The sequence below is a fragment of the Arvicola amphibius genome, chromosome 12 (assembly GCF_903992535.2).
Source record: "Arvicola amphibius chromosome 12, mArvAmp1.2, whole genome shotgun sequence".
Classification (NCBI taxonomy): Eukaryota; Metazoa; Chordata; class Mammalia; order Rodentia; family Cricetidae; genus Arvicola; species Arvicola amphibius.
The window spans coordinates 17,039,048-17,058,820 of NC_052058.2; positions in this window are offsets into that span (position 1 = coordinate 17,039,048).

Genomic DNA, 19,773 nt, shown 5'->3' on the forward strand with positions numbered 1-19,773 from the left:
AGCAGGTTATGGGTCTGACTCACTGTGACCCATATTGCTCTAATAGAATCCTAGCCTGTTAAGGACCTCTAACGTCACCTTGTCTGACCCCTTTACTCATAGCAGGAATGTTCATGTCGTCGTTGGAAAATGGCAGTCAGCCCCAAGCTTGTTCTTCCTGAGACTGGAGACCTCAATATTCAAAGTATTCATTTCATCTCTAAATCCACGTTGTTGCTGAACATTCCCCCTGCTCTGAGGTGTCTTCCTGTGCTGTCTACCCATGTGTCGAAGCTCTGCTTTCTGGATGAGAGTAAAGCAGACAAACTCTTCCCACCACCACAGCCATTCAGGTCTGACTGCTCTTTCATAGGCATTTTTTTTTGTCAGTTGTTTGAGGTACACGTAGGAAGAGCGTTTCGAGAGAGGTAAATGTACCATTGCACTTGTGGTGATTCCTCTGGCTCTTGGTGAATTCTCAGTTAAACAAACAAAGATGTGTTCCTGTGGAGTGGGAAACCTGTAGGGTGCACTTGCTCACTACATTAGATTTCTAAGATGGAGCTAACCCCATTTCAGATTCACACATCACTACCCCTGCCTGCATGGTGGTTTTTCCTCTCATCTGGAGTGTTTACACAGCTAATGAGTTAGCTGCATTTTAAAGTCTACCCAGAAAGCAAAGGACCTACGAGTCCATTTAAGATTCCAAGCGGGATTCTTTGGCTCTGTTTACAGACGTTAACTCTTCACATCAAGAAGCTATAGTACTAGTCCGGAAGGACTTCTTGTAGTGTGGATCCTTATCTCAGCGACAGAAGGAGATATTCTTCATTCACTTGTTATACAGGTGATTGTGTATGTCATGAACTGTTGTAGACATTTTTGTTATGTAAGTAACAGGGGAGAAAACAGATATGAGGCCCTGTTCTTGTAATGCTGATGTTCTGGAAAAGGGCTATTTTTAGAATCTGTATTATGTTGTAATAAATGAATTTATTGTAGGTTAAAAGATGGTTTGATTAAGGAGTATATTAGAGGTAGAGAGCTTTATCTAGTGTATGGGGTGAGACCTTGGGTTTATTGTCAGCACAGAAAGGAAATTGAAAGTAGATAAGTAGGGGCTCCCAGAGCCTGGAGCAGCAATTGTGGGTCTACACGGGTCTGTCCTAGGTCCTCTGCACATATGTTATGGTGGTGTAGCTTCGTGTTTTTACAGGACTCCCAACAGTGGGGGTGGGGGCGTCTCTGACTCTTTTGCCTGCTCTTGGGACCCTTTACCTCCTACTGGGTTGCCCCGCCCACTCTTGATATGAGGGTCTGTGCCTGGTCTTATTGCATTTTGTTGTGCCATGTTTGCTTGATGTCCCTGGGAGGCCTGCTCTTTTCTAGGGTAAGGCTGGAGGGGGCCAGTGGATCTGGAGGAGAGAGGAGGTGGAGGAGGCTGGGAGGAGTAGAAGGAGGGCAAGCTGCAGTTGGGATGTATTGTACAAGAGAATAATAAATTTTAAAAAAAGAAAGTAAGCTGAGCTAGTTATGGGCACTGAGCCACTAAGCATGGCCCCTCCATGGCCTTTATCAACTGCCCTGAGTTCCTTTGAGGAGGAACAGTGATATGGAAGCCAAATAGAACCTTTCCTCCCAGTAAAAGTAAATAAGTAAAAGGTGGAAAGCTCCTCTTACGTTTTAAAGAAGTTGTGTGTGTGTGTGTGTGTGTGTGTGTGTGTGTGTATGTGCACAGGCCCACACACATACATGCAGAGGTGAGAGGAGGAAGTTGGATCTCTTTCTCTATTGTTCCATGCCTTGTTCCCTTGAGACAGTGTCTCTTACTAATGTAGAGCTTAACGTTTGGGGCTAGACTGGTGGACCAACAAGCATCAATGGCCCTCCTGTCTCTGCATCCCTCACTCTTGCAGTGCCAGGGTTGCTGATGTGTGCAGCCACCTCTGGTTTTTAACATGGGAGCTATGGACTGGGACTCAGGTCCTCATGCTTGAGTAGCAAGTGCTGTCACCTAGTGAGCCATCTCTCGAGTCCCCTGGTTGTAAGATTTTTAAAGGAGAAAACAGCAACTGGACAAGGTTAGGAACAAACATACTGGGGTGTGACTAGGGCAAAGGGACTGATGGCTGAGGGTGATTTGGAGACAGTGCTTCATCTTCTAAAGCCCAGGCCATCAGAGCACCTAAGAACAGATGGACCCTAGAGGGGACAGAGACTGTGTCTTCACAGACAAGGGACCAGTGGTTAGCAGTGCTGAGAAGCTGAACCAAAACCTGAGGTCATGTGAAGAAAAAGAGCGAGGAGGAGGTGGGGATGGAGAGCACTGCTAGGAATGGAGCGTTGGGATGGCCTCCGGGGGAATGTGATAGTTGAATGAAGACAAGCACCAGAAATGACCAGGAAGCCAGGAAGAAGCCAAGAGGAACTAAAATACAGAATGGTTATCTTGAGTATCTTAACAGTCATGATGGAAGTCAAGAAAGGGTGCGTTTATTTTATTGTTATCATTGCTGTTATTATCTTGGAGTTTGTTTGCTTGTTTGTTTGTTTGAAACAGAGTCTTTCTCTACAGAGCTGGCCCAGAACTCAGCAGGTACAGGCCTCAAACTCAAAGCAACACTCCTGCCTCAGCCTCTCAAGTGCTGGACTTATAGACATGAATCATTACACCCAGCAAGGAAGGATGCCTTTGTTTAGTGTGTGTGTGTGTGTGTGTGTGTGTGTGTGTGTGTGTGTGTATGTGTGCGTGTACGTGTGTGTATACGTGTGTGCATGCTTGCATGTGGTGTGTGAATATGGGAGCCAGAAGCTGATGTAAATGGTTTGTCTCAGGACGTTGCCTTCTAAATGACTGTGATTTGGTCATTGTGCACCATTGTTTTGGATTGGGTGTCTGATCTTGGTGGGAACTGGAGTAATATTTCTGCTGGGCTGAGAATAGGTGGTACCTAGAGGGAACAGAGATGGAAAGCCACAGGTGGTATGCAATAACTCTGGAAGATGCCAACTCCAGGGTCAGAACCACAACCCTAATGAACTGCCTAAGGTAGGAGTCATGTAGAAGATCCAATATGGCGCCTCACCAGAACAGGAAGCAAGAAAAGACCTGCCAGTGTAGCCAAGGACAAGGAAAAGGTCAAGAATGGGCTCTTGCCTCTGCAATATTTTACCTAAGGGTATTTTAGTTAACGTATCTGTCATGGTTTGTATCTCTGCACTATTCTGAGAGCAAACCAAGCAAGGAAGGCAACCCAGGGAGATGCCCCCACCATATTCTCCAAAATGAGACAAGAAGAAGGTGCTTGCACCTCCCCTTAGTTTCTGCTGTGGTTAGATGTGTCGGGAAGTCCATGCCTCGGCCTAGGTCCTAAGGAAGCTAATGCTATGCTGTGTTGCATCTTAATGTCCCCACAGGCTCATGTCTTGGCTGCTTGTTCCCCCGCTGTTGGTTGTGCTATTTTAGGGGGCCACAGAACCTTGTGGAGGTGTTGGGGGCTAGCTATGAGAAGCAGATCACTGATAATAGGCTTTGAAGGCTCTATCTACGTCTGGTTCCAATTGCTCTCTGATTCCTGGTCTGCTGGGATGTGGGAGTTGCACACTCCCGCCAGCATCCGCTCTGCCGTGCTGTCCCCAGCACAGTGGACTGGAACCTTGGAAACCATGAGCCGAGAGGAAGCTTCCTCTCCTTCCCCTCTGTTTTTGTCACAGAGATGCAACAGCAGCTGACACACCTGAGTGGTGGACAGGATGTCAGTTAACATGCGTGATGAAGGACGGTACCATCCTGTCAAGGACTCAAGGTCTCCTGAGAGAGGGCTTGGGCTATCAGGAGTATCACAGGACCGCAGTCTGGGCAGCGACAGGAGTTCTGGGCGCTTAACTGTGAGGAAATTATAGAGGACCAGAGAGCTGGAGGAGTTAGTTCATAGAGATGCAGCATTGGACGAATGGAGTCCCCACATATGATGCTTTTTTTTTACTCTCGGGGGTTTGTGATTTCAGAGTCCAGCCTTAGACACAGGTGTTTAGGAATCTATAAAAATGGATGAGAATTGGAAACCTTATTGGCCCCCAAAGAAAACGATTAAATTGAATTAATAAAATTTTAATTTGTGGAAATGGCACTATAATGATATATTTAATTGCTAAGCTTAGTACAGTTGTCCTTTAGGGTCCATGGGGGACCCGCTCCAGGACCCCATGCCTACATCTGAATCAACAGACACTCTGTGCTGCTCAAAATGGTGGAATATTGGCATATCACCTGCACAGCCCCCAAATAATTTAAATCATCCCTAGATGACGTTAAGAACCCAATGTGGAGTGAAAGTGCTGTTGAAATAATTATTTCACTGTGTTGTTTAGGGGATAATGTAAAAAAAATAAAATAAAAGCTTATACGAGTTCATGACCGACACACTTTCCCCCAAGTATGTTCTATCCAGCATGGCATACAGAACCTCCGGATATGGACAACTGACTACTAATCAAATAGCACATTTGAAACCAATGAAATCTATAGTTTTCTTTTCTCCCCCCACAGCAAGGATTCCTAAGCAGGCGCCAGAACTGCCAGGAAGTTGCCGCCAGTCATCATTTAAATTACTTGTAGCCAAAACATTTCAAAAGCAAAAATTATCATTTTAAAATGCATTTTTTGAGGCAAAAAAAAGAGTACTCAGTAGATTGGATATGAGATGCGGGGTTCGGGTCCAGATCTGAGACGTTGTCAGCAAGTGCTCGCCCGATCTGTGCAGCCAGGCGGGCAAAGGTGGAACAGCAGGCCCAGGTTAGGAAAACCTTGTTGCTCCAGCTTCCTGTGGGCGCCCCTGCCTCCCCCTCTGCCTTCCACACCGTGGCCTTGCTCATTTAGTTCAGTAACTCTTTTCTGGAACAAATTCTCCCATAGCGATCCTTTCCCGAATGCTACAGTAACAAGAGTTCTCAAAGACTTTGATTGATGGGGTTTGAAACACACTTTCTTTCTGGCAATATTTATATTTGATCCCTTTTGGACCAACTGCACATAACTAGAGCTTATCACATTGCTGGAAATTATGGAAAGACTCGGAGGAGGCACAGGAACCCTGTGCCTGCCGAGCCCTGAGAGAACAAAGATTAATACTCGTTTCTGCTTCGTTGCCCCTGACCTCTGATATCTGTAAATAACATTTGGAAAAGATGGGGCACATCATGATCTATGATATGGTGGCAGCCATTTCAGTTGTTCTGTCTTCAGATGTGATTTATCACTCTCTATGGTGACACAAATCATGGACCTAGCGTGACATGCTGGAATGTTGGACTTACAGACTGCAATGGCGATGAACCTGAGTCTGAATCCTAACATTTTTAACCTGAGTTAGACCTATCCTCCTGTTTAATTCAGAAACACGCTGCAAAGACACACTTTGCAAACCCTTTGGTTTTGCTGCTGGCAGGAAGCAGCAACTCCTTTCCAAATCTTGGGAGGACCAATGAGCAGGAGTATGAATAGTGAAATGATCTAATTTTTTATTGAAATATTTTCATATTTATGGAGCTGGAGGGACGGGTTAGCAGTTAAAAGTTCTTTGCTCTTTCAGAGGACCCCAGTTTCTAGTACCCATGTTGGGCAGCTCACAACTGCATGTCACTCCAGCTCCAGGGGATCCGATGCCTTCTTCTAGCAAAGGTCATTAGGTAAAATAGCTGTTCTGCCATGTGTGTGTGTGAGTGCATGTGCACATGAGTGCAGGTGCCTGAGGGCACCAGAAGAGGGCGTTAGGTAGTTCCGAAGTGGAGTCACTGGCATGTGTGGGATGTCCACTGGGACATCCACTGGGATGTGAACTCTGATCCTCACGTTTTTCCAGCACGCTCTCTTAGCCAGTGAGGCAACCCACCAGCCCAAACAAGGTCTAACTGGAGATGAAAAATTGTCTTCCCTTTTATTTCTTGCCTGCCTTCCTTTCAGCATAAATACCATGCTGAGTGAGCACTGAAACGAGCTAGTTCCTGCTCGCTTCAGAAGCACTAAATGGAAGGAGGCCTTGGTAGCTTTCTGTCTTTAGGCCTGAAACCCAGGAATGCTACTTCGCTCTCTGTCTGACATGGAGGACCTGCAGGCTTCTGTAGGTGAGTGCTTGCCTCTGTGGAGGTATGAATTTGTCCCTAAGGCAGGCTGAGCAATCACACGAGACCCCTTCAGTCTGACCCTCATTGTAACCATCTTCCTTGGAAAGGATGGGGACCAGAAGATGTAAGGAGGTTCTACGTAAAAATACCCAATTTATTTAGAGCTTGTTCCTTTTGGTAGAGGGTGGTACTTAGACAAAGTAAACGACTTTAATGTCATTGTGTCATTTCTCTTTGGAATAACCTTTATATTTTAATCGAAATTATCGTTTTTTATTTACTTAAAGAATCTAGGAATGTTGAACTTAAAAATAATTTGGTGACTTTCCCCCCCTTTTGAGACAGAGACTCACTATGTAACTCAGGTTGGCCTAGCACTAGCTATGTAGCCCAGGCTGGCCTCAAGCACCTCAGTCTTGAAAGCGCTGGGATTACAGGCATGTGCCACCACACCCAGTAAAAATAATACTTGAGTTGCAGTGAATCACATTTAAATGGTACCTTCAAAAGGCTGCAGTTGTATGTTAGAGCAAAATCTTAAAAAATTAAAAAAAAATAATTGGTTCTGGATTCACTCTTTGTTTGGACTGAAATGCAGAGGCCTAGCCTGAGAGAGCAGTGAGGGGAATTTTTCTCCTCTTTGGTCCCACCTCTAACAGAGTGTAAATGCTCCCACCCAACCCTGGCTTATCTTACCTGATACCCTCCCAGTCTCCTGGCTTCCCTCACAGACTGTCCCCAGTTTCAAATGCCTGTCACTGAGCTAAGATGACAGATTTACCCGTGATGATTTGCTGAGGCAGTATGCACTTGAGCCCAAGCCTCCCGTGGCACTGCTGGGCCCAGCGGCGACGTTGAGGACATGAGTTGAGGTGAACGTGAATTCTGGGGAAGGGGAGGACAGAGTGAGCTAAGAGACTCCCATCATCTCATTGAAAGGAAGATGCTGTCCCTTAGCCGACTTTGTTTCCCTAACTTTTAGATGTAGACTTCCGAGCCACACAATAGAAACTTCCCCAGTGTTGTCCAAAGTGGCATTCGTCTGCTCATGGACACAGACGAGGAGCGACATGAACTTTCTGTGCGTAGCGCACTTTGTCATATAGAGTGGGTTATTAATACTACCCCGGAGCCTTGGCAAACGCTGGCCTCCACCGCATTCCACACTCCACTTCTTCGTAAACATCTTATCTCATCCAACCTAACATAGCTCCTAATCCTTTATATAACCACGAAGCTCAACACTCCACCTTCGCTGGATGGGTCTTCTGTTGCAAACCCGGTCCCTCTCATACCCGTTTTATATTACAACAACATTAATTGCTATTTTATGCACATCCACAGACAGACATCTTCACAACTTCTTGGTAACTTACAAGTGCACTGGTTGACAGCATCCTCAATTAGCAGAGTCATTTCCATATCCTGGACATATACATTGATCAGAAAAGATGACAATTTATTTTTAGACAGACGCAGCCTGCATAATTTAAATATATTTCCCATTTGGCAAAAATGGTGTTGTAGCTAATGTATGTTCAATATTTCCAAAAACATTGGTACTTTCCCATAAATATCTTCCATATTTTTTTCAGTGAGTAATAAAAAAGGTTGAGGTGGGATGTGTTTTTGCCCACCACATTATATCACTCCTATTTTTCCTCTTTGTTGGATGGCAATCAGGGGCCCCGATGCCAAGCTTTGGAAGCAACAGCATCTGGCTCCTTGGCAGAACCCGCAGGCAGACTTGTTGCCAGCCTCTAAGCTGTGTCTGGGTCTGTTGCAGAGCTTGGCTGCAGATGGACGCTCTGGGTTGCCTCGTGCTTCTGGAAGCCAGTCCTGGCTTTCCTTTGATTCCGAGGACTTTACTCATTTTTATTCATTTGTGAAGAAGGGCCCATCCAAATGTTTTATGAAACCAACACAGGAGAACATTAATGGATCAAATTTTGCCTTTGAAGAGGCAGAGGTCAGTGCGCGTTTGGGCAGGAGACACGACATGCCGGAGACGAGTCCGCGCGTGGGTGAGCTTCGTCCCATGAGCGTCTTTCTATTCCAGAGGGCTCCGAAGGAGGGTGGATTTGCATTCCTCTCTCTCTCTCTCTCTCTCTCTCCCCCTCAGGATGAGACTGTGTGCTTACTGGAAAAACAGACACAGTGAGAGCTCAGCCATCCTCAGATGGAGAAAGTCCCTTGTTTCTTTTGTCTTTAATGGGCCCAGACCATGAGGACACAAGGACCATGAAGGAAGCCCACGCTTCTGCTTCTCTCCTGTGCCATTGTTCACCTGGGTGTGGGACCACATATGACAAGAAAGAAGCATGCATGTTAAGTCTTAATTTAGTCTGAACTAAGCACATACGTTGAAGCCAGATTACATCTGCTAGCTTTGCCAAGACTGTGGCCTCTGGGGCATGTCTTCCCCGTTTTCTTAGAATTTTGAAATGCTGCCTCCAGCTCAATGGGATGGTATTCTTACTTCTGTGATACCAGGGAGTAGGGAGCAGAGGAACAATAGTGAGTTCAAGGTCAGCCTGGGCAACACAGCACGCTGGACTCCATCTCATAAAGAACAATAACAAAGGCATCACAAATCATAGCAAACCAACAACAAATGAGAAACTCCTGTCACCATTCACATTGTTTCCCACTCAGACACACACACACACACACACACACACACACACACACACACACACACACAAACTCCAAGTATGGGGGCTCGAGGAAGAGTTAAGAACTCTAGCTGCTCTTGCAGAGGACCTGGGTTCAATTTCCAGCACTTACAAGGCGGCTCACAGGGAATCAGATGCTCTCTTCTGGCCTCTGCATGCACATGGTGCATAGACATGCATGCAGACAAACCACCATAGACATAAAGCAAAAATAAAGGGTAAAAAAATCCATCTCTGTCTTGGGTGCACATGCAAATACTACTATTTAGTCAACATATATTGCATGTGCTCTAAAGATGTAACCATTTTGCAGTGTTCCCTTGGTGTACTCCTCTCTTGACTCATCTGCGGGCAGCTTTTGATCAAATACTACTTTTTTTTGTAAAACATGAAGTCCTCCTCTCACAGTGTTCATTTTCTAACAGGAGAGGGGAGGGTGTCATCAAATTGACTACCAAGATCACCAAAGGCAGTGAGCGCGCAGTTAGGGAAACAAGACTGCAGCACATAGCACGCTGTAGTGCAGGTGGAGAACCATTCGAGTCAGCTTTGGGCCCACTTCTGGGCATCCATCCAAAGGAAGTAAAATCGCTATCTCAAAAGAAAGCTTCGGAAAGTGGGGAGACGGCTTGGTTGAGAGCTCGGGCTGCTCTTGAAGAGGACCCAGTTCAGACTCCAGCAGCATTACTGGCGGGTCTGTAACTCCAGTTCCAGTGGGTCTGGTGCTCTCTTCTGGATTCTACCGGCACCTGCAGATGCATGTAGAAATGCACAGAGAGAGTGAGGGGGGATAATTCTTCAGTGAGGGCTGCTTTCCGCTGTTCACTGAGGCGTTTTTCACAATGTCCATCCACACATGATTCAATAGAGAAAATGTCCCATGCACACACAATGGTATCTTATTTAGCCTTAATGAGGAGGGAATCCTGCCATTTAGGGCACCATCTATGAACCGCTAGGACACTACATTAAATAAAATAAGCTAGGCACAGAAAGACAGATACCACACGATTATCACTTAGTTGCACATCTTCCAAACATGAGCTCATAGAAACAGGAAGTAGAAAACTGGTTGCCAGGAGCTAGAGGCGTGCAGAGACACTGACAAAAGGCCACACAATTCTTCTGTAAGATGGCTAATTTCTGGATACCTAGTTTACAGAGCAGGGAGTAGGACTAACAAGCATGTGTTTCATGTCTGAGATTTGCTGTGAGTGGATCTTAACATGATCGCGTGTGCGCACGCACATGCAGATATACATTGCCTATGTAAGGTCAGCGTGTTAATACCATCTCTACACAAAGTATATATCCAAACATCTTGTTAAACATCTTTAATACTAGCCGGGCGGTGGTGGCGCACGCCTTTAATCCCAGCACTCGGGAGGCAGAGGCAGGCGGATCTCTGTGAGTTCGAGGCCAGCCTGGTCTACAAGAGCTAGTTCCAGGACAGGCACCAAAGCCACAGAGAAACCCTGTCTCGAAAAACCAAAAAAAAAAAAAAATCTTTAATACTTACTTCGTCTGTTGGTTTTGTGTGACTGTGTGACTGCATGCATGTGTGTGCATGCTGAGGCCAGAGGAGGGGACCGGTGTCCTCTTTCGTCCCTCTGCTTTACTCTCCTGAGACGGGTCTCTCACTGCCCTGGAAGTTTGCTGACTGTCCAGCGTCTGCTTGTCTCTATCTCCCAACCCTGGGTGACAGTCACATGTGACTATCCCTGACTTCTTCGTGTGAGTGCTGAAGATTCGAACTCGGGTCCTTATGCTTGCAGAGAAAGCGTTCTTATCCCCTGGGCCATCTCCCAGACTCCCAGACAATTTATTTTGGTAGTTCTATCACACTTGAGAGAGGCCTGACTGCAGGCGTTGTTTAAGGGAGTGGCGTTGCATCTAAGATCACATTCGCACAACAGAGCCTGCAGTGGTCTTCGAGGACAGTGGTCCTGCAAGAGGAAATAGCAAGGCCACGATATCAATGCAGAACGACCCTGGCACGGCCGAAGCACAGTGGGCATAGAGTGCTAACCTGCTGTTGTTGGGCAGGGGCTGCTCACTGAGAGCAGAATGATGAGTCGTGGAGTGTGTGCTAGTTCAGGGGGAAGGCCCTGGTGCTTCTCAGTAGAGCAATGACACAGTTAGATGGGGAATCTGAAAGATCGTTTTGGCTATGATGTAGAGGGAGAAAAGAACTAGAGAAGTAGGGAGGCTGTTACAGTAGTCCAGGAGATGACATCCCATAATAAGGCTTAGGCTGGGTAATCTTTACACACGCACATGCATGTACACATGCATATGATTTGGGAATAGTCTCTTGGACCTAACAGGACAGACTGTAGGATTCCAGCTGCACATCAGGAAGACATGTAACCTCCTTGCACTATGAAACTGAGCAGAGGAGAAAAGCATTATCTTTTTGTTGTCTTCAAGGGAAAACAAGATAAAGTTAAGCCTAGGTATACTCGTGTCTTCCTTTAATCCCAGTATTCTGAGAGGGGTAGAAACAGGAGATACAAGAGCTTGAGGCTAGCCTGGGCTACAAAGTGAGACCAAGGGAGGGGAGAAAGGGAGGGAGAGAGGGAGAAGAAGAGGAAGTAGGAGAGAGAGAGATCAAAAGGATATATTCAGCAGGATGTGATGCCACCTTTAATCTCAGCATTCGGGAGACAGAGGCTGGCGGGTCTCTGTGACTTAGAGGCTAGCCTGATCTACATAAGGAGATCCAGGCTAGTCATGGAGGACTATATAGTGAGAGCTTGTCTTATTTTTTAAAGAGTCATTCAGATATCAAACTTTTATACGTTAAGAAAATGAACCAAGTAATATGGGGGCTTGAAAATAGAGCATGGTAGATTGCTCAGGAAACAGGAGGTCAGGCAGAGATCGCTGAACAACTGGCCAGAGGTGCTTGGCACACCTTTCTCTGTGTGCTAAGGGTGGGAGCACAGTCCTGGTCCTAATCCAAAGAGCCGAGCTCTCCTAGGAGAGCAAGCTTCAGCTTTTCCCCCACCCCAAATCCCAGTCCTCCCCAGATGCCCTTATTGTCTTGATACTCTTGTGGGACATGGAAGACAGTCTCCTCCCTTGGGCTTTACAGATATTCCATATCTTTTAGTCCCCAGCTATCGACCTCCCTGAGCTGAAAACCCCGAGTGATACTGAGGAAACCTAGTTTCAGCCGACTCAGAAGGAGGAAAGAGCTTTCCAGACAGTGCGAGGAGTTGTTCTTGTTTATCTTGTGAGTGTGTCAGGAAAAAAAAACCCACAAAAGACTATAAGATGCAGTCCCTAACTGGTAACTAACATGGGGAAATACACAACGCACACATTCGTGTGAACTGTGAGCTCTCGGGTGTCTACGGCTGCAGCAACCTGACCAGACTCAGATCTCACATCCTTAACTTCCCGCTCCCCCTTTTAACATCACCACGAATGTCAAGTGTCGGTACTTCTCGACTGCTTCCCAGTTCTGGCATGCTATCACTTTCTATGTTAGCCAAAGGGTTCTTTCCCCCTCCGTTTTTAGTAAACTGCTATTAAACATTGCCAAACCTCTTCAATTAGTCTAAATAAGTGTAATCTACTTAGTGTAAATTGAAGTGTTCCATCCCTTTTGAGCGAGCAAATGCCTCATGATGATATGTCCATGTGGACAGCAACTTTTCTTTTAGTCAGGTATTGGACTGAATTGACCAATCATTTGCCTGAATGTATCCATCAATTTGTAAAAAGGATGTATGTACATGCACATACATACACACACCTATATGCGTATATATGCGATCACAATATTGGATTCACTTTCCTTTGAACCTACTTTTTACTATTACCATATAGAGCAACCCATTGTTCATTTCCCCTTTTATATGAAAACTCTGTTCTTCCTCTAAATTCTGTCCCTCGGTTTCTACCAGGGTTTTTGGTTTTGTTTTGATGTCAGTTAAAGGCCTATGGATTTGTCATTACAAGTTATGACTGGAATGTGGCTGGTTTCTCATCCTTGTCATCAGAAGCTTTTAGGAGGTTGCCAGTGACCTCGAGGTTCCTCATTCAGACTGGAGCAGAGTGACTATTGCTTCTGACAATGAAACAGAAGAGGCAACCTGGTGTCCCCTTGGCTAGATGGGCTCAGATCCTTCCTAAAACATCAAAGTATTGTCTGACCTCAAAACTAACAACTTCTAGGCTCCTGCTTTCTCCTGTGGCGTTCTCTGAAAGCTCAGTGCTTGAGTTATGGTGATTTGGGGTCAATTCCAGGACAGGAGCCTGGCCAGAGCTGGCTGCCAGGACCTGAAGCATCTATGTGGTCTTCTCTTCCTTGGCAGTGAATCTGATTGGGTACCAGTTTACCTAGTCCACATGGCATCATCTCTCGGGCTGACTGGCCAGTGGCAGAGTTTTCAGAACCATTTGATCTTCTGACTCTCTTGAGTGTGTTAGAAGATATGATGTGGGTAGTTCCTAGCCCCAGCTCTCCCCTAGCACAAATCAGGTAACAATCTGTGATATGTAGAGCTGGGAATGGAGGGGGTTCATAAAGTACTTGCTGCACAAACATCAGGACCAGAGCCCAGATCTCCAGCACCCATGTAAAACGTCTGGCATGGCTTCATGCACCTGTGACCCCAGTGCTGAAGTGGTCAGAGACAGGCAAATGCTTGGAGCTCATTCATTGGTCATCCAGTCTAGCCAAATCATGAACATCAGACTCAGTGGGAAACTCTGCCTCAAAAAGAAAGACAGAAAGACAGACAGATAGACAGACAGATAAAGAAAAAAGAAAAAAAGAAAGAAAGAAAAAGGTTGGGGATGTAACAGTGGAGAAGCACTTGGTTCACATATGTGAGGCCCTAAGGTCAATCCACAGTGTTGCCAAACAAATACATAAAATAAAATAAGTAAATAAGCCAGGTGTGGTGGTGCACCTTTAATCTTGGTACTCATGCGGCAGAGGCAGGTAGATCTCTGTGAGTTTGAGGACAGCCTGGTCTACAGAGCAAGTTCCAGGACAGCCAGGGTTGTTAAACAGAGAAACCCTGTCTTGAAAACTAACCAAAAAATAAATAAGTGAACAAACAAATAAATCATAAAGTGGAAAGCAAACAAGTTACCTGTCTTTGACCTCTGCCTCCACATGCACATGAATGCACATGCCCACACTAACAAGCACACACACACACACACACACACACACACACACACACACACCACACCACACCAGACATGCACACACAAAATTTTAGCCTGGAGCATGTATAAAGATTTGTGTCTGCTGGACAAGCAGCCCTGGTGGGAGCAGAGTCCGCATCTAGGCAGCCCTCTGCAGCTCTCCTTGAAAACACTGAGGAAGTGCATTCATCCTTTCTTTTTTGCCTATCTGAAAGTTTACTTTGCTGCTCTCGTGGGGTCACCATGTGTTCTGAGGATCCAGCTGTCTCTGCAACTCTATATCTGTGGGTCACGCCCTCAGAGGTATTCCGGCTACCCTGGTCTCTTTGCAGGCATCTCTTTCCTCTTTCCAACCCCCCCCCCCATGAAGCAGATGAGCTCCTTTGCTTCCCTTCCTCCCCCTCAGACCCCAGTCACCTCTGTCACTCAGGGAAGACTTTGGCTCCTGTGCTCACAATCCCCCCTCCCTCCCATGGCCATCATTGCTGGATACTTCATCGTCCTCAGCAAAGATCTAGCTCACATTCTGGCCTCTGGTTCTTGGACCTTTGCTCAAATGTTTTTCCTGAACTCCTATGATCAAATCCAAGCTGTCACCATTCACAGGTATCTCTTGCAAATGAGGCTTCAGTTTTGGGGCTTCCCATAAGAGGAAAGTCTCTAGGTTGATGGGTCTTCTTCACTGCTGTCTTGTCAGTTTGCAGGCTCTTCCGAAAGCAGTCTAACCCAACCACTGAACCAACGTGGCTCTAGTCCCTATTACAGTTTAATGCCCTGAATTAATTCTCTGGCTTCTCCTCCCAGACTTCTCAGCAGGACTGGGCTAGGGTGTGGCCACGTGTGGCATCCTCCATTCTCGGGGCTTCCAAGGTGCTGTACTATCTGGACTGTTCTTCACTCTGGGCTGTGCTCCTCTGACTCTGGACCCTCTTCTTCACTTACTGGCTACCTACATCCTCCCAAGGTGCTCTCACCCATCCCCACATGTTGTAAGGAGTCTGCTTGTTCGTTTCCTGGCTGCCCAGACTCCCGAAATAACCACTCAGAAACTGTATTAATTAAATCACTGCTTGGCCCATTAGCTCTGGCTTCTTATTGGCTAACTCTTACATATTAATTTAACCCATCTCCATTAATCTGTGTATTTCCACATAGCAGTGGCTTACCAGCAAAGTTTTGGCATGTCTGTCTCTAGCAACGGCTCCATGGCTTCTCTCTGACTCCACCCTTCTTTCTCTCAGTATTCAGTTTAATTTTCCCCACCTAGCTCTGTTCTACCCTATCAGGCCAAGCCAGTTTCTTGATTTAACCAATGGTATTCCAAGCATACAGAGAGGACTCCCACACCACCCACAGATTTAGGACATGTTTATTCCTCCGACCATCACACCAACTTATGTAACTCTGATATTTCTTGTGCTCACGTCAGCACACAGCTGCCTACCCCTGAGCCTCTCTTAGATGACTACCAGGCTCCTTACAATTGGCCATATCATCGCTGAACCTTGGTATTTTTTTTTATTTTTCCTTCCTCAATGTAACTGAGCCTTCACCCCCTGCCTCAGTATATGTCACAACCACCCACCCAACTGCTCAGACTGAGAGCCTTGGGGTCATTTCTTATTCTTCTCCTTCACTCAAATTCCACTTTCAACCCACGAATAGGACCATTCGATGATGCTTTCACAATACATCCCACACTGAGCTCATGCCAGCACTATAACCCATGGAGCCAGAGTATCGGCCCTCACCATCCAATCTGCTGCTTCTTTTCTGCCTCCCTGCCTCCACCATGCCTCCTGTTGTTCATCCTGCACAGGGCAGATGGCAGCTTTCCCTGAAGCATAAATCAGGTTAGATCACTCCCATCCCTTACACCCTGCGCTGCCTTTTCATTAGGCTTCAGGTTGAATCCGAAATGGCTGCCCTGGTCTGATCCTGCCAATCCCTTGTGAGTGTTTCTCTGTGCCTTCCAGGCTTCCTGTCCTTTCAGCCACACTCATCCCCATCTTAAGACCACTGCACCTGCTACCCAGATGGTACGAAGCGTTCTTCCCTCAGGTCTGTGTGCACCTCCTACTCTCCTTCAGGCCGCAGCTCACATGGTACAGCCTCATGGACTCCCTTGCTCCTGCAGTGCCCTCTGATTCCTCCCCAGCCCACAGCATCTCCTCTTACAATGCTCAGTTTTATCTCTTGGGGCACACAGAAAAACTCGAAGTCCTTGTGTTTGTTTTCTGCATCTGCTCCTGGACTCCATCAGATTATAAAGTTGTCACATCCTGTGGACTCTGTTTCAGATGATAGTTCTTTCCATCAGGCAGGGAACCATGTCGAATACAGATGAATATGTCTCTTCCATGTAATCATTATTACCAGAAGAAGTCATACACAGAGAAATGAGAGCATATACAGTTCCATATGTTTATATGCATATACATAAATACATACATATAAGCGTGTGTATACATGACAGTGTGCTACTCAAGGTGAAATATTAAGAGATTGTTGACCTATCAATGTAGTCATGACTTCTCTTTCTCATGGTTCATGTTGATTAATTATCCAGCACAGGTGTCTGGAACAGAGTGACAATCTCTTTGAGAGGGTTTGGTGGATCTAAGGTTTCACCAAGTCTTGACCATGTGCCAGCACTTGATCAAAGTACATGATGGGTCTGGGGAGAGTCTCATGAGAATTTTTTTAAATTTTATTAATTTTTATTGAGCTCTACATTTTTCCCTCCTCCCCTCCCTGACTCTCCCCTCCTTTTCAACCCTCTCCCAAGGTCTCCATGCTCCCAATTTACTCAGGAGATCTTGTCTTTTTCTACTTCCTATGTAGATTAGATCTATGTATGTCTCTCTTAGGGTCCTCATTGTTGTCTAGGTTCTCTGGGATTGTGATTTGTGGGCTGGTTTTCTTTGCTTTATGTTTAAAAACCACTTATGAGTGAGTACATGTGATAATTGTCTTTCTGGGTCTGGGTTACCTCACTCAAAATGATACTTTTGTTTTTTTTTTTTTTTTTTTTTTTTGGTTTTTCGAGACAGGGTTTCCCTGTAGTTTCTAGAGCCTGTCCTGGAACTAGCTCTTGTAGACCAGGTTGGCCTCGAACTCAGAGATCCGCCTGCCTCTGCCTCCCGAGTGCTGGGATTAAAGGCGTGCGCCACCACCGCCCGGCTAAAATGATACTTTCTAGCTCCATCCATTTTCCTGCAAAATTCAAGATGTCGTTATTTTTTCTGCTGTGTAGTACTCCATTGTGTAAATGTACCACATTTTCCTTATCTATTCTTTGGTCGAGGGGCATTTAGGTTGTTTCCAGGTTCTGGATATGACAAGCAATGCTGCTGTGAACACAGTTGAGCACATGTCCTTGTGGCACAATTGAGCATCCTTTAGATATATACACAAAAGTGGTATTGCTGGGTCTTGAGGAAGGTTGTTTCCTAATATTCTGAGAAATCGCCACACTGACATCCAAAGGGGTTGTACCAGCTTGCACTCCCATCAGCAATGCAGAAGTGTTCCCTTTTCCCCACAACCTCTCCAGCATGAGTTGTCATCAGTGTTTTTGATCTTGGCCATTCTTACAGGTGTAAGATAGAACTTCATGAGAACTTTAAATGTGGCTCACTCCTATTCCAAAGTGAAGCTTTTGTTTGGCTAACACTAGGGTCATGGGCTGCCCTCACTGGTTTGTAGGGGGAGCATCCAGGTCTACCTGGGCTGTAGGAATAAGATCCGAGGAGCTACTCTGATCATGGACCAGTCCCGCATTAAGGCCTTCGTAGGGAGTGCTAAGAGCTATGAAGACAGTGTTGTGTGTTTAAAACACTCTTCAACAAAGCCTGGGGACACTCAGGCAATCAAATTAAAGGCAGTTGGGTAACAGCAAAGGCATTCAAAGACCCTCACTGAATTAGGAGTCCACGTGGAGGAACTCCTATCCCAGAAGGGAAGTGAGTCAGAACTTGCTTAGCAGTACTGCAGGAGGACAACTGGAACTGAGAAGAAATTTAATATTCTACACTCTTGGGCTTTAAATATTCTACCATGTTTTCTTATGTCCCACTGTTGATTCCTTCAAAAGGTATCTATCTCAGGAAGGGTCTTCAGGTGAAACCATCTCTGACAAGAGTAAGTCTAGGGCACATTCTGACAGACAGTGAGGTCCCAGTATGAAGAGGGCCACAAGGAGTTTCCAGCATTCCCTTAGCCATGTTGAGCAGCTGGTAACCACTCAAGAACTACACCTCATCCCATCTTGTGTGAATGTGACCCAGAGCTGGGTGTGTGTGGTACACGGAGGCAGGCAGTCTGTCTGTAGTTTCCATGTTACTTAAAATTCTCTGAGCCACCTATTGTAAGTGCTTGAAACAGATGGTGGGAGTTCATTAGTATAAGCTTGCAAGTAGCCATGTAGCCCTTAATGACCATCCGAAGACCAGGGAGGGGCTGCCTGCCTGCTGTACCTGGAACCCCAGGAGCAGTGTGGGGAAGACACAGGAACTTGCCCATCGGAGCCTCACAAAACTCATCCATTCTCTCCTCTCTTGTCAGAATATTTCACCCAGCCGACTCTCAGGCTTCACTCAGAGGCTGGACAAGAGCATGTTTTCATATTTAACAAGCAGCCAGTTACAGTGCTACCATGGTGGGGGTGCCACCATGAGTGCTGGGGGGTTCTATTTCAAGGATAAACCATGAATAGACTCATCCTCTCCCTACTTCCTGGGGCCCTCCTGGGACTTACTCATTCTTTGGTATAAAATTCTCCTTGGGACTCTTGGTGGCCTTGGAAGTCGAAAGGATTCTAATGCCACCACTCATCTTTGTACAAGGGAAATGGTAAATGAACTATAAAAACAAGCAAACAAACGAACCTATGCCCAGGCAAACAGTGGCCAGCAAGCCATGCCATCGGCAATTGGAAACAGCAATGCTCCTGAATATCTGTCACTTCACAACTGCTGGGTCGTTCCACATCTCAGAGCTTCCTGGCTAGAATGCCATTTGCTCTTCAGATCCTTCCCAGGGCTGATGAAAAGCTATTTATTATTCTGTTGGGTTGAGACTCTTGACACATACGATCACCTGGAAGGATTCCTGCAAGGATGATCTACTAGCATTTGTTCGGTCACCAACCACTTGCTCATTCTCTATAGACTGGCCTTGTGGGATCGCTGAAGATTCAGAGAGAGAAAAGATCATGCCTAATCTCAAGGCGCTGATGGACAATGGGAAATGCAGGCCAGAAAGTGCACAGTGGAAGTCCCAGGGGCTGAGGGTTATAGAAAGGATCATGTCAGATAAGGGCAGGGTGTTTAATTCAGCCTCAGAGACCTCCAAAAGGAAACGCTTTGGGAGGGAGGGGACTCTCACATCTCCAGATTTCAATGAGGAATAGAAGCCCAAAGAAATAGCAGACAAAGAGAACCTGAGGTGTGGTCCAGATACGTGAGAAAGCAAGGTCCTCTCAGGCACCTGGCTACAGAAAACAGTGGGTGTACCCATCTGAAGGAAGATAAGGCAGGCAGGGACCGGACAGTGGAGATTCTTCTAGACAGCTCTATGAATGCTGCTGTTTGTTGTGGAGGCTGTGGGAAAGCTGGCCTGATTACTGCTGAAGATTCCTCCTGGCCGGAAGGACAGGAGGTGGAAGAGCAATCCCAGGGGCTTGGGTAAGATGGCAGTGTGCGGTTGAAGCCAAGCAGAATTCACGGCCCATCAAATGTTAAGGTTAAGCTCAAAATGATTTCAACTCAAGGAGTTTTCTCTGGGCCTCACTTTGACTCTGAATCCAGAGTCAGAGTGTGAA